Source organism: Hermetia illucens, chromosome 6, assembly GCF_905115235.1.
Source record: "Hermetia illucens chromosome 6, iHerIll2.2.curated.20191125, whole genome shotgun sequence".
NCBI classification, from domain to species: domain Eukaryota; kingdom Metazoa; phylum Arthropoda; class Insecta; order Diptera; family Stratiomyidae; genus Hermetia; species Hermetia illucens.
The window spans coordinates 30,477,156-30,492,342 of NC_051854.1; the positions used below are offsets into that span (position 1 = coordinate 30,477,156).

General features: G+C 43.8%; 1 protein-coding gene across 1 annotated transcript in view; it reads right to left on the reverse strand.

Annotated features, from left to right (window-relative positions):
* LOC119658982 (cadherin-87A) overlaps positions 1-15,187 on the reverse strand; it is a 582,773-nt gene that overhangs the window by 432,132 nt on the left and 135,454 nt on the right. Inside the window, exon 3 of the mRNA XM_038066864.1 lies at positions 4,887-4,921. The gene's annotated coding sequence lies outside the window, so the exon portion shown is untranslated. The remainder of the gene's footprint in view (positions 1-4,886; positions 4,922-15,187) is intronic.

Here is a 15,187-nt window from a genome sequence, read left to right on the forward strand (position 1 = left end):
TATTCGCACGCCACAGCGCCCAAAGAAGGACGTAACAAAGGCTGAAATACCTATAAATATAAATTTATAAAAATAAAAAAAAGACCCGCAAAATGCTGTGGCACCTGGGACAGAGACGTCAACTTAGGCAGTATCACGCAGTGCTGTTTTTGCGGAAAGAGGCACAGTGGAAACTGCTGAAACTGACTAGATGGCTTCGAATATAAGCCAAGTGGGAGCACAATCGCCGAAGCAACCGCGCCCCGGCTGAGAACACCGTTAGCGCCAAAAGAACCGCAGATAACGCGTTGCAGAGCATACTGGACCAAAAACGAAACGATGAAGAGGCGTCTGAAGGAGACTTCACTCAAGTCGTCTCCAGAGCCCAAAAGAAGAAAGCGAAAAGGGAAAAGACGCAACATCGTTACAGGATTAAGCCCGAAGACAGCGAGGAGGAAGAGCCTTCCAATCGAAAAAACCAAAGGTGATACAGTCCTAGTCCAATTAGGCCCGAAGTAAACAGATAAAGGTACGTTCTCTGAGGCAATCAAGGGACTACTGGAAGAGAAAGCTTCGGTTTCTAGCCTAGAACCCACATACACGCTGGAAATCCGAGACCTTTATTACCTCACAGAAAAGAATCAAGCTGAAGAGATCATGGAATGCGAGTGTCCGGAGGTAACCAATGCCCGGATTGGTATCACCTCTGTGAACTGCCGAGGCCAAAAACTCGCTGTGGTGGAAGTTGCCGAGCAATATTGAAAGAGCGGGAAAATAAGAATTGATTGAGTAACATTTAAGATGCGAATCTGGCCCGCTGTAACCAAGTGTTTAGATTATGGCTACACGTTTACAACCTGTCGGGGGATGACAGTAAGACAACATGCCACAGATGCGGTTAGGTAGGCCATAAAGCGAATACCTGCAACGAAAGGGATTGTTGCGTTTTATGCACGGATCGTGGCATGTCTAGTGAGAGCGTTGCGCACACTGCGGGCTCGGTGCGATATCCAGTCTTAAGAGCAAAACTTGTAAGCACTAAGACGCGGTTAGCATAATCCGCATTTTACAGATAAATAGGCACCGGAGTGCAGTCGCTCACGAGTTGCTAGCACAGTTTGCTGCGGAGATCAAAGTTGATCTAGTGCGCATCAGTGAACAATACCGAAGCAACGACTCAGATTCATGGTACCGCTGCCATCTAAGTTCGGTTTTTAGCCCGACCAAAGGGAGGACTTTGCCTGGATGCTGTATTTCGAGGTAACGCTTTTCAGTGTATATCTGACGCAGAGTGAGATGATGTCGAACTTTCGACGCAGACTTGGCACAGAGGACTGGGCACTTGAATAGGGCATGCCTCAATTAGACTCCAGAGGGAAACGATTTCACGAAATAGCGGCGAGAACAGGGCTTGTAGTTTTAAACATTGGATACATCCCAAAGATTCGGCGCCCAGACTGGGAGGGAAGTATTGCCGACGTAACTTTTTCGTCGGAATCACTGGTGGACCAGTACATAGCCCTCGAAGTGGTTGATACCACCTCCCAACATACGGCACCCCGGCGCTCTTTCTGTGGTTAGAACTTCGCGAAAGTGCTCCAACATGGATCAGACATACTGTTAGGCGCAATCAGCGCTTGCCTGAAGGAGGGTATGTTCTCTTCTCGTTGGAAGGTGACGATGCTAGCACTGATCAGTAAAGTGAAAGGCGACCCTGAGTTGCAGTCTTCATACCGACCACATTATATGCTTGACACTGCCGGGAAAGTGTTCGAAAAGCTCATCAGAAGTAGACTCGTAGTGATACGTGTTGCCGGAAACTTATCCCCACGACAGTTCGGGGTTAGAGTAGGAAGATCTACACTTGATGCTGTCAGGCAAGTTATGGATGCCGTTCATCGAGCGGAAGCACCCAGCCACCAAGCTCGACGGGTGGATTTCCTCTCAACGCTCAACATTAGAAATTCCATAATATGGAAAAACATTCTCGGCACAACACTTTCCCCTGCTGTCTCTTACGGATATTGAGGGATTATCTGAGAAACCGCTCCCTGCACTATGAAACGTCACGTCACGCCAGGGCCGGACCTATGGAACGCTTCCTATGATAGTCTACTTAAACTCGACATGCCAAAAAATCCGCACTTGGTAGATTATGCAGATGGTATTGCGGCACTCATTGCTGGACGCACTGTCGAACAGGCGCAAAGCAGGCTTGGTATATTGACGGCACGGATAGGCGGATAAAAAACTGCTCATGATTTCAATCTTGCAACACCCGCTGTGAACGCTTTCCACGGCTGGAAAAGTGCCTGAAAAGTTCATCAGGAGCAGACCCGCTGAAGCAATATGTACTGCCACCCATCTCGGCAGGACTTCAATTCCATAAGGTGGACAGATACATTCGGCACACTATTAAATCCATTTCACGTGCCGAATTATCTCTTGCTTATAATACTTCAAATTATTTGAAGATCACTATGTAGCACAGGGATCCATCCTAGAGCTGGACCTTTAGAATGCTCCCTACGATCCTTCCTCGTAAGACCGACATGTCAGACGGGACGGCCTTGGTCGACTATGCTTACAATGTTACAGCATTTGTTGCCAGACGCATTGCAGACACAAACCAGACTTGGATATTGATGCGACGGCTAAGTGGATGGAGTGACTACTTATGATTTCCGCCTTGCGTTGGAAACAACCGAAGTAATCATCCAGACCAACCAGAGAATGCCGAGTATGCGCCCCATATTGACCGGCGAGTTAATTGTAAAGCTAAACCAACGGTTAAATATTTTGGTTTAAGATTCAACTTCAAGACTAGCTTTATCGAGCAAATCAAAGTAGCAGGCTGTATCTGGAGCCTCGGCCTTGAGTCGGCTAGTAATAAATGAGTGAAACGCAGTTCGTTCTGGTCTACTACGCGGAAGTATGGGATGATATCAGTCTCGTTAACGATCATCATTTGATGGTTGGTTACGTTCGTTTGCGTATTGCGTCTGGAGAGCTGTGACCCCCAAGTTCAAAATCGAACACTTCTATGATTTAGCTTTCAATCGGAAGTTGGAGAGTTATCCTGCTATTAGGACGGCAGATACACAGAATAACCCGCTTAAGAATATTGATAAGCACTGGGCCAGGTGCTCCGCAAGTGGTTGGCCACATTACAAAAAGGCGCCGATCTGTAACTGCGCAATCATAAAAGCGGATCAATAAACGTATGTGTGTGACATCATCAATATTCAATACCGAGCCAAATCCCGGGAAGTTTAAGGTACTATGCGCCGCGCTGAAGAGCGTTAACGGTTCACTACTCATCCATAATGACGAAAATCTGAAGAGATAGGAGGTTCACTTTACCACAGTTCTTAACCTAATCACCGTAACATGCGCATACGGACCGTTTCTTCAAGCAGAAGAGAAAACAGTGCAGCCATCAATGCACTCAAACCAACTAAAACCGCTGGGTTGATGGTCTCCACGCCGAGTTATTTATCGCTAGCCATGCAATTACTACTTTTGCTCGTGCGATAATCTTCGGAATTTGAGACCTTTCCCAGAGAGTGGAACAATCGTTAAAATTTCAAATAAGGGCACCCGTTTCGAATGTGACATTTGAAAAAGCATCTGCGTGCCGGAACGCCTCAAAAAACATCTGCTTCCGATTCTCTTGAATTGACCACATCAACACTTTACGGATCATTCAAGAAAATTTCGACGGCGTCCGCAAGGAGTGTATCTAGTGTGTTCCGCGCAAGAGGGGTATTCCGGAATGGCGCAACATATCACATGCTGCATCGAGGTAAAATATTAGAGGCATTTGAAGTCAAAATCAAAGTCGACCAGCGTTATATCTTGTCACCGATATTATTTCTTCTTGATTTTTGTGAATCTGATCTGTTTCCTCTCTCCCCGGGTCATAACCCTTGGGGAAATGGCCCTAGAGTTGGAGAGAGAGGCAAATAGAGTTGGACTGAAGATAAACACCAACAAAACCACGGTAGTTTGTCTCTATCTGCATTAATGGGCTCGATGCTCTGTTAAGGCGTCGAGCAATTTTTATATCTAGGAAACGTGGTGGCACCGAACTGGATGTTGCCCGACACAATAACAGCGCTAGTTTCGCCTTCGCTGCCTTGTCTAAAATCTGGAAACGCAGTTATCGCAACTCCGAAATCAGATTGAGACTGTTCCGTGCTAGTGTTTTTCCTATGTTCCCATAGGTTGCAAGCCTTCGTCAACATCTGTCTACCAATCATTGGAGTATGCTAGCTTTATACAATTGCAAACAAAAGATTCGGTCGGCGCACAGGCTTGGCAATCGTTCGCGTTTTGATCGGAAGACGAAAATGGTAGTGGATAGGTCACACATTAAGGAGAGGGGACAATTGCATTGATGGCTTTGCCATATAGTGGAATCCAATATTCCAAGATGGCTGACAAGTAGGTTGCCTCAAGACCACTTGACGCAGAATACTAGAGGAGTGCGGTCGTCTCAAAAAGTTCTGGGGGAGCTGAAGCGCACTTCAGGTAACTACAAATGATGGCACGTAGGTGTGTTTGACGCATTATATCCTACCAAGGAGTGAATGGCAACCATTTATATATCAACAGGGTACACAGAGCAGGATGCGCCGGTAAAACCAGTACTTTGAGGTTAGGGATTCTAAATGTTTTTTTCCCACATTTTTGCTTCGACCATCATGTTAAATATACTACAACAAACAGTTTTGGCTGACTGTACGAATTCCATCAGTTGTGAATAAGAGAACAGAGAAATTTAAGCCCCCAACTTACCGGCGGGATGCAATCAAGCAATGACAACATAAAATTTGGTTTCTAACTAAAGCTTAAAATGCACAATTATATTATTTTTACCATTTGTCAAAAATATTTTCACTTACTCTACAATATCAGCGGCTTGACAGCTGTTACCCACCTGAAAAAATTAAAGAAAAGGTTAGTGAAAATGACACACCAAAAATAAAATATTGTTTGATATTTAATAAAATAGATTTAAAAGATGTGCCCTCGGCATATGGCGGGGAAGCTTAGTTTGAAGGAAAGACAAATCTGACATTGTGCTAGCAACGACAGTCGCATGAGGTGCATGTTCCCCAGAAAGTAATCCGGAGGATGATCATGTGATCAGTGCAGGAAAATCCAGAACGGAAACCAATCTGGTCTCTGACGATCTAATTCTGGGGGTTTACTGGCCATTACCCTTGCGAGGGCCAGAAGCACGCAAATATATTTCTCTAGCTATCATACTCAACACATCACACACAAAGATACAAGGTGCCCTGAGCCGCAAAGGAGTGGGAAACACCCTGGCATTCTCGATGCGCAAAATGCTAGAAAGCAGGCAAATAGAGGTACCGACAGGTACAAATTCTATTATCATGAACATCACTCAAGGCTGTCCACAGGGTGGGCTACTATCGCCGCTGATGTGGAGTATGGTAGTGGATGAACTCTTGGATGTGCTAACAAATACTGGAATACAAGTCCAGAGTTACGCAGACGACATTGTTTTAATCTGCAGTGGCAAATATGAAGATACCCTATGTGATAGAATCCAAACTGGACTAAGGGGTACTAGTGCCCGGTGCAGGAAGGTGGGACTGCGGATCAACCCAGCCAAAACCACCATAGTACCATTCACTAGGAGGAGTAAGCTTGATCACCTGAGAGCCATAAGATTACATGATATGGAGGTGAAACGAGAAACAGAGATGAAATATTTGGGAATTACGCTAGACCAAAAATTACTCTGGAAGACGCATGTCAGAAATACTTGTCGGGAAGCCACTAGGGCTCTGATGACTTACAGATCCATAGCAGGAAAAAAATGGGGTTGCAGCCTGAAGATACTACTTTGGATATATACTGCAATAGTAAGGCCAATGATTACCTATGAAGCGGTAATCTGGGCAGAAAGAACCAAACTCAGCACACAAGCCAGGGAATTACATAAGCTCCAAAGGCTGGTTTGCGTGTGTATCAGTGGAGTAATGAGGACATGCCCAACGGCATCCCTGGAGGTCCTTCTGGGATTAACTCCTCTCCATCTGCACATACAGATGCAGGCAAGGAGATCAATATTCAGGATGGCCGGTATTATGAGTGAGGCGGGGCGCTGCCTAAATCGAAGGAAGATTGATATCCTTTCTAGGCGGTATCCCGAATTATTGATACCAAGGGATAACATGACAACGAGGTTTCACTTTGATAAGAAGTTTGAAACACGTTGGAGTAACAAGGCAAACTGGGAGAGCGTGGCTGCGAGATACGGCTTAAACCAGCAACTGATTACTTAGTACACTGATGGATCCACCACAGCAGAGGGAGCGGGTGCTGAGGTCATTGGTCCAAGGAAAATGTACTTTGAGCCAATGGGCAGGTACACTAGTATATTCCAGGCGGAAATATACGCCATAGACAAATGTGTCTCCTTTAATCTGCAAAGGAACTATAGGGGGCGAAACATAGCTATTCTCACCGATAGCCAAGCAGCGATCAAGGCACCTAGGTCCAACCAGGTGAACTCTAAACTGGTATGGGAATGCCTTGAGAGACTGAATACACTCGGCTCGTCCAATAAGGTCTGGATACTTTCGGTTCCAGGCCACTCTGGGTTGGAAGGCAACGAGGCAGCGAACGAACTAGCCAAGAAGGGAGTAGGGACGCCTTTACACGGGCCAGAACCCTTCTGTGGAATCGGAAACGGTTTCATGGCTTTGAATCTAAGAAATGAAGAAGAACGGTTAAGGGAACTATACTGGTCCGGCCTACCAGGGATGGAGCAGTTCAGGGTGCTTATGGGGGGATACGAACCCATACGCACAAAGGATTGCTTAAACCTCACCAAAAACAACCTCCGGATCATAGTGGGAATTCTCACTGGTTATTGTCGGCTGAACTATCACCTAGGGAAGCAAGGGATATCTACGGACACTGCCTGCAGGTTTTGTGAGGAGGAGGACGAAATCTCTACACACGTCCTAGGACAGTGTCCGGCACTTGCGCAAAGTAGGTCGAGGCGTTTCGGAGAACACTTAATACCAGATGCAAAGCTGAAAGATGTGGAAGTAGGGAACGTACTAGAGTTCCTAACGGTTATAGGCCTGCTTGAGATACTATGATCAATAAGTACACTATAACCAGTAAGCAGGGCACAATAGTTCTTCAAGGACGCGGTGCGACTTTCCCTTAACAAAATAATAATAATTATACTCAAGACGAGGGCCCTTTTTCGGACTCTGGACAATTATCCCTTTCGTCCACTTCTTCATCAAAAAATCTCAATTTTTCGAGTCTGCAGATATTAGAGGAGTTTCCTATGATGATACTAGATGTCTTTTCAAGAGTACCAAGCCACAAAGAATTGCAGTAATCGCCGTCTTTTCCATATCCACTCATGTCGCATTTTCCCCGCGTGGGATCGTCTACCTATGTACGCGGAATGCATCTGGATTCACACGCCATTGATGAGCATAATTCGCAAACTCAGCTACCTAATCTCACGCTAAACACTCCTTGCTGTTTCACTTCTTTCCCAGCAGCTTTTAGTGTATCTCTGGAGTTCGGATTTTAGCAATAAATTCATGCTTAATGCCAGAGGCGTTCGATTTTTTCAATTCCAATAAATTCCCTTATTTATCAGGTTGGGCGAGTGGTTTGTAGTTTTTACGCGTATGTACTACAAATTGTAACCTGAATCCCGTCGGCAATTCATCCTGCTACTTATTTACTTTGTTAAACTAAATATTATCAGACTGTTTTAAAAATATTCAAAGGCTACAGAAAACGAGAGTAATGCGCCAACAGAGAGTAATTTCGCAAAAATAAAATAAAAAAAAACTTAAAAATTTCAATTTTCATGAGCGGCAAAAATACATTGTAAAAAGGTGAAATGATATTGCAGAATCCGAAAGATGAATAGCAAACGAAATCAATGGTTTTTATGGTTTGGAGAAAGGATGCAACGCATTCATGATAATATGGGTTAATATTTTGAGCGAAATCTTTGATTAAAGCTTTGTTATAATATCTTTTCATTCGTATACAATAATGTATTGTAATTCCGTCGTTGCAGTAATATTGATCGAGGAGAAAATTATGCCCTTTGATATTCCCTGCACAATGTAGCCACCGCTTCGTCACATTTATTTCAATTTCAATTTATTTCTTTTCGCTACAAATCTGGTTCAAAACATTTCCAGGTAATAGAAACTGACATTTCGCAGATTTTAACTTGACAAACAAAGGATAAACATCCCAAGGCAGATATGTACCACGTTCCTAAATGAACACGTAGGATATGTCAGAATAGCATGTGTACTTATCCACACAATTGTCATTCCCTTTCCAATTTGTGGCATTCTTTTAGGAATGTTTAACATTCCATAAGATACACATCTAAATGGATTAAATATGTGAAAAGATTTGAAATGAATTCAAAAGTATAAAATCTTTATGAGAAAAACAAATCCCACCGTTGAAAGTATTGTATTTAAAATCAAAACAAGCAATTTCCTGGTAAAAACGTCAGGGAACTCATATCATCAAATCCTCATCAACAGCAAAAGAGGGTAACGACTAAAAGCCATCCCATGAAAAAGAAGATATTCTTCACATATACATATTCTTTCATTAGAGAAAATGAAGGCACCTTTAATAGCTACCTCTGTTTTGGCTACTTTCACTGTAATTTAAAGCTAAATGGAATTATTATTTTTTTTTATTTATTCATCGAAAAGAATGTTCTAAGGTCCACGTCCATACGTTTACAGCGGGCAAAAAGTACTATGGGTTCCAGAGCGAAAACGGGAACTGGTGCACGATGGATTATAAAATCCAGAAAGCACTTGCCTAACCAACCAATCAAACCTGCAGTTACCGGCATTTGAATCATAAGCGAACGGATATGTACCCTACGCTTGAAAGGAAAATCATCAACACTCACGCCCTACCGAGGAAACTGCAGACTCGCAGAAGGATCCTTTCTACGAAACGTCGACTCCCATAGCTTTCTTATAAACACCAATGACAACGAACTAGCAGTGTCACACCAAGTCGTTGAAAATTTCTAGTTTACGCGAAAAGATGTCTACAAACAAACGATGACCCCCTCCAGACAGAACCAACCAAATTGATAACGTGTTAACCGAACACCGCCACTTTTCAGGCTTGATGAAGCATATCGGGGGGCCAGTAAAAACTCAGACTACTATCTCGTAATAACACAACTTAAAATCCCCTCTTACAGTCAGATGAGAGTGAACTCTCAAGCCATCCATAAAAAATCTTCCGTAATATCTAAAAGGGGAAATGGATGTCGCGGTTTGGTTTAACGACAAATGTAAGCTAGCAAGAGAACGGAAGTATATTGCACACTAGGCGATGACAACTCTGAATGAACGGGGGCACATGCAGAGACCTATCACAATCTCTGTCGAGCGAAGAAAAGACTTCACAGACAAGAAGGCAACCAGGGAAACCCGATAAGTCAGTGAAGGAGCAACCACACCAAGTACGCAAGCTTTACCAAGAAGTCAGCTTGATGAAGCCATATACACCTCTACATCTTGTCGATATAAAAACATGATTTCCGATCGTACGGGAGTGATAGGTTAGTTCCGCCAGGTTATTTACAAAGCACGCTGGTCCCCAGCGCAGGAAAAAGAGGAGGGATTAAGGCAACATACTTTGTACTATCCTCAACAAAACAAAAATAAAGTGCTGAGCAAAGAGATAAATAAAGTATAATTGGAGTTATTCCAATAAGCTAAATACTACCTGATCTCTCTTGGGGACAGGTCCCACGATAAGCCTACAAACAAAATGCATTCAATATCGTGTTGAGTCCTAAGCCTCCGAGAAATGCAAGGGCGTCCACCTCAACCGACGTGACGGGAAGGGCCCGGTCTTGTAAAAATATGGACAACGGTTCTTGATGCATGGACGACGTCGGGACGTAAGTTAGTCCAGGCAGAACACAAACGTGTCTGCACGCTAAATATTAACTACCTCAATGGAAAGAGCGAGAAACTCGCAAAAGCGCTTCGGAAAAGGCGTATTTATATTCGTGCTTTTCAAGAAACCCGATTGTCTAGTATCAAAATTGCGACATAGAACGCGATCGCGGTAAAAATGGCTCTAAATTTCTCTATTTTGGTAGCCCACACACTCAATACGGTATTGGCATTGCTATGTCAGAGGCTTTCCGTGACACCATTAAAGAAGTCGAATGATTTCACTTCTTCACTGCATAAGCACCACAGGCCAACCTAAGCTAAGAAAAATGCTTTCTGGCTTTCGATACAGGACAGGAAAGGACCTCATTTACACATTTTTACACAAAAGAAATGCTTCTCACACAAGTTTCTTGGTCCTAAAACGCTCGCCAATTAGCAAATTTACAAGAAAACGATCGCTGTTACCCGAGCGGTCCCTTACAAAGATTACCATAAACTGGACACTCGGAATGACGAGAGAGATCTGGATCGACAGGATATCGAACAATTCTGTTGCGTTAATGACCGGTATTTTGCTTACCGATCGTCTAGTCGCGATGGATAGATGGTGAGAATATTTCGAGCAGATTTCAAATGAAGAATTTGCTCATCCTCCACTACAGCAATTTCACCTATCAGCGCCAGTGAAGTCGAGGAAACAATAAAACGAATAAAATTGTGGAAAGCAGCAGGACCTGACGACATCGCATCTGAGCTCTTGAAAGTGAAGAGCTGCGACCCAACACTGTGGTTCAGTGAGTTCTTTAATCTGGTTATTCAGGAAAGTAGAATACCACCAATACACACTGCGAGGTTACTCATGGAGAAACATCGCCCTCTTTACATTGCCACATGAACTCATCTGGTGTACTCTACGACGATACTTAATGCCAGAAAAACTCGTGCGCTGGGTTCAATTGCTTTATGACGATCTGAAAAGTAAAGTTCGAAATGTGGCGGATGTATCGTGTCTCTATCGGTGCTCATCAAGAAAGTGTCCTTTTATCACTCCTCTTTAATCTCGTTATAGACACTGTCACATGGGACTTCCAACGTCCAGCACCCTATACCCTGATTTATGCAGATGATGTTTTCCTGGCGAAAATGAAATGATCGCCTCATGCAACTCAGAAGAATCTGGGTAATCTGTCAGTGACAGTGACCTGCCCAGAACTGAGGGATTTAAATATCTCAGGTCAATGCTATCGACCAATGGAGAACTGCGTTGTGCATTAAGGCAACCTGGATGAAGTGGCGTTCCACAACTGGTGTTATTTGTGATCGATGTGTCAACGAACGTCTTAAATCTAAAATTTACCGCAATGTCATCCGCCCTATCGCCCTCTACGGTTCTGAATGTTGGCCGACTATAAAAGACAATGAACGGCGTTTTCCCGTAATGGAGACACCTTGATCACATCCGAAATAAGTACATCTGCGGTCGACACGGCGCTGAATCGATTATGAAAAAATTGTGATAGAGGTATCTTCGATGGCATGGTCACTTAATTCGCGCTAAGGAGAATTCACTTGCTAAGACTGGTCTGAACACCGAAGTCAATGAAAAACGGCCAAAAAGTCGGTCGAAACAACGGTGACTTGATACACTAGATGGTGATTTGAAAGCCTCGCGACTGCATCCAAACGAGGCAAATGATAGAAAAAAGAAAAGCCGACGGGACCGAACGGGGCAAAGGCTGACGAAAAAGAGAAGATCAAAGTATACTATACAAATTTCATATGGGCCCCCAGAAGATTTTTTGGAAAATGAAAAGAAAATTCTAGGTGGTGTACCACAGGACAGTGGTTTCGGCCCAACATTCTTTCTTCTGGATACCAATGATACACCTTGCAATGCTGAAAAGATGTTATCCTTGTCGCGGGTGAAAATACTCAGGAAGCAAGAATGAAGTTACAAAAAGATATTAGCCAACTAAGGGTGGACCAGAGGCTCTTTCCCCTATAAATGCAAAGCTAAAATATGTAAACGAAGTCGTCGCTTGCGGAGTGGTGATTTTAGTGGGTAATGTGCATGTAAACCCCGAGTTTAGTCTTTTGTAGATTTGCACCTCTTAGAAAACCAATAAAATTGGCTGTTGTTATTATGAATGCGGTGAACAATGACTAACCAAAGGTTCTTTATTAGGGGAACAGAAGAATAAGTGGAGAAAGGCAAAGCATCGAATAGTTGAATCCAAACAAATTAATAATTTTACCGCTTCTGTATACGGAAGCATCATCATTTTAGAGTGTAAAGTGAGTCCTTGGATTCTTTCAGAGGTCTTTAGTTAGAATTAGTTATATGGAAGCGGGGCTTTCTAGTCCTGACCCAGTGGTATCAAACGCTCGAACTTCACAAGGTTTCAATCACTAGACTATTTCTATCGTTTGCCTATGCCTTCCGTAGTAGCAGCGCAAAACCAACAGCCAGCGGTTGAGGTTGTATGAATGGTGTCAAACTCTAACTTGACGGCAGACTTCCGTACCTCTAATGAGAGTGGCAGCGAAACCGTTAAACATTGAAGCAACACCCATCCGCATAGTAAAATAAGTTATCCACCACCCAGGCGTCATAATTGCCTTCAAACTGTGCACTATCGTAAATATCAACAAGACATTTAACCCATTCTATGCTGCAACAGGTTTTTCGGGTGGGTAGATTCTGAGATTGGGTCTGGGAAAAAGAAATGATAATCTTTCAGTCCCCAACCTCCCCCTTGTGTATTAAATGTCCAGACCAGCTTTGAAAAGTACTAATCGAGACTTTTCATTCGATACCCCAGATAACTATATTTGCGGGAAAAAAACTCTCTTTTGCATGTATGAAGACAATCCTTAAACTCAACGTAGAACGATGTAACTCACTATAGGTTTGTTTGGTTCACACAAAACCTTAGACCATTCCTAATCCACCTCCCAATTCTAACCCCTATGATAATTGAAATTACTATATTATTAATTTAATATATTTTATTATTTATTAAAGTATAAATTTTAATATAAATTAAATAGAGAGAAGTCCTTCTTCTTCTCGAATTGACTTGGTATCGAAAAATTACGAGACCCGTTTGAAACAAATTAGCGGACTTCAGCGTCCTGTGCCACCTTTCGAGCATCCCATTGAACTGCGGGTGGTACACAGCTGTCCGGTGGCGTTTAATGCCGAGGAGTTTGCCCAACTCTGAGAAAAGAGAGGACTCAAACTGCATTCCCTGGTCGGTGATTATAATTGCCGGCACATCAAAGCGTGGAATCCATTCGCGACAGAGGGCCCCTGCACAAGATTTTGCAGTAACGCAGTGTTGAATGTCGAATGTGAACTGGCTGATAAAGCTGAAGTGTCTAAGTTGGCGAGGGGACGCTTTGCCGGGCCTTTGTTTCAAAGTAAAAATGAGTGGTTTATGGTTCCTGAACAATGTGAACGGCCTGCATTCAAGGAATAACGGAAGTATAAGTCGATACGTCAGACGTTAAGGATCGGTCGATGGTGGGTGGCCTTAGGCAAGAAACGTCGATAAAAGTTTAACATGTCCAAGAACCTTGTGAGATCCTTAACAGTTTTTGGGAGCGGGAAGCTCAAAATCGATTGCACCTTGACTGGGTCTGGCTAGATCCCTTCAGGGGTAGTCAGGGGTCTCATCTGCGATTATAGGAATTTGCACTTTTCAACTATAAGTACTAGACCGGCCTCAAGGAGACGTTGAAAAATGCACACGAGGTGTTCCAAATGGTCGGACTCAGAGGAAGACGCGACCAGGACATCTATATGAAACAGAAGTGGAATTTTCGTAGCACCGAGTGGATGAATCTCTGAAAGGTTTCCACTGCGTTGCACAGCCCAAAAGTCATCCTAGTGAACTCGAAGAATCCGAAAGGTGCATATTGCCGTTTTGGGAATTTCTTAAGGGATCTGATGGTATGCCTTGACTAAGTCCATACTTCAGAAAATACGGCAGTTTGTGATAGAATGCGCAAAATCCTGGATGAGCGGGATGAGGTGTCGGCATAGAATCGTCTGAGCATTTAGTCGTCTGTAGTCTGTAGGTCTCCATTCGCCATTGGATTTAGGGACCATGTGAAGTGGCGAAGACCAACAACTATCTGAAGATCTGCAAATACCCTGCTTAAGAAACTCTTCGAACTCTTTCCGCGTAACTACAAGCTTTTGTGGTGGTAATGGAGGAAAATGGGGATCCAGTAGTGTTGATGTGGTGCTAACCATCATACCTAATGAGCTCGGAGAGACAACGCTCGGTAGTGTGGTGAAGTGGGTGAATGCGTCTGTTGGCAACATCTTCAAAAACGCTAGAAATAGTGCTGAGTGAACGAGATGAGATTTTTCCTGATGACTGAAGGGAAGTTGTGGGGTATTAACATATTATGTATTAGCAATCCATAGTGGCACAGGAAATTTGCGCTTAAGGTGGTTATACTGATGTCCGCCAGTATGAAGGGCCAAGAAAAGGCTCGTCGAAGTTTTAAACTTAAGTCTACCTGCCTCTAGCGATACGTACGGATCGACGAAGAATTTACTGCCGCCAGTTTACAGATATCAGTGTTAAATTATGATGTCAAGTCTCATTTTTTTGGTGAGAAATTACAGGGGCTGGTACATGTTTTAATCTTTTCAGCGAACCTACGTACCAGCATCACCCGGTACTTACCTAAGGTCCGGGCGACCTAATAATCGATCGCCCATTTCGGGAGGTGGATTGAGACCTTGATCTAGTTCTACTTCCCGAAAGGAAAGCACCGACGCCTCTGCCAACTCAGAGACGATGGCGGTTAATGCTACCATCATCTGTTGCAACTGATCCATCTGGCTTTAGTTGTCGCACGACACGTCAGCAACCATTGGTCGTACATGGAGCTCATGACGGCCTGTGTGCTCTCCGGGAAATCTTTTGCAGCCATTAAAAGTGTAACAGGTCGGTGCCGACTTTTTCATTTCATGCAGCACTTCTCTCAGCAAGTGTTTAAGTTTAACTGTCTCACTTACTGACAGGCGTTCTATGAACTGCCCTTTTAGTCGAGTATAAGAGCAACCCTCGAGGACATTGCAGACAAGCTCAACCGCCTCCTCGCCCAGCCCGACCAGCACGTAACTAAAGCGAACGGCCTCCGCTGTGGTGCTGACCAAAGCGAATTGGGCCTCAGCATTGTTTAGCGGAAGCGAACAACCCACA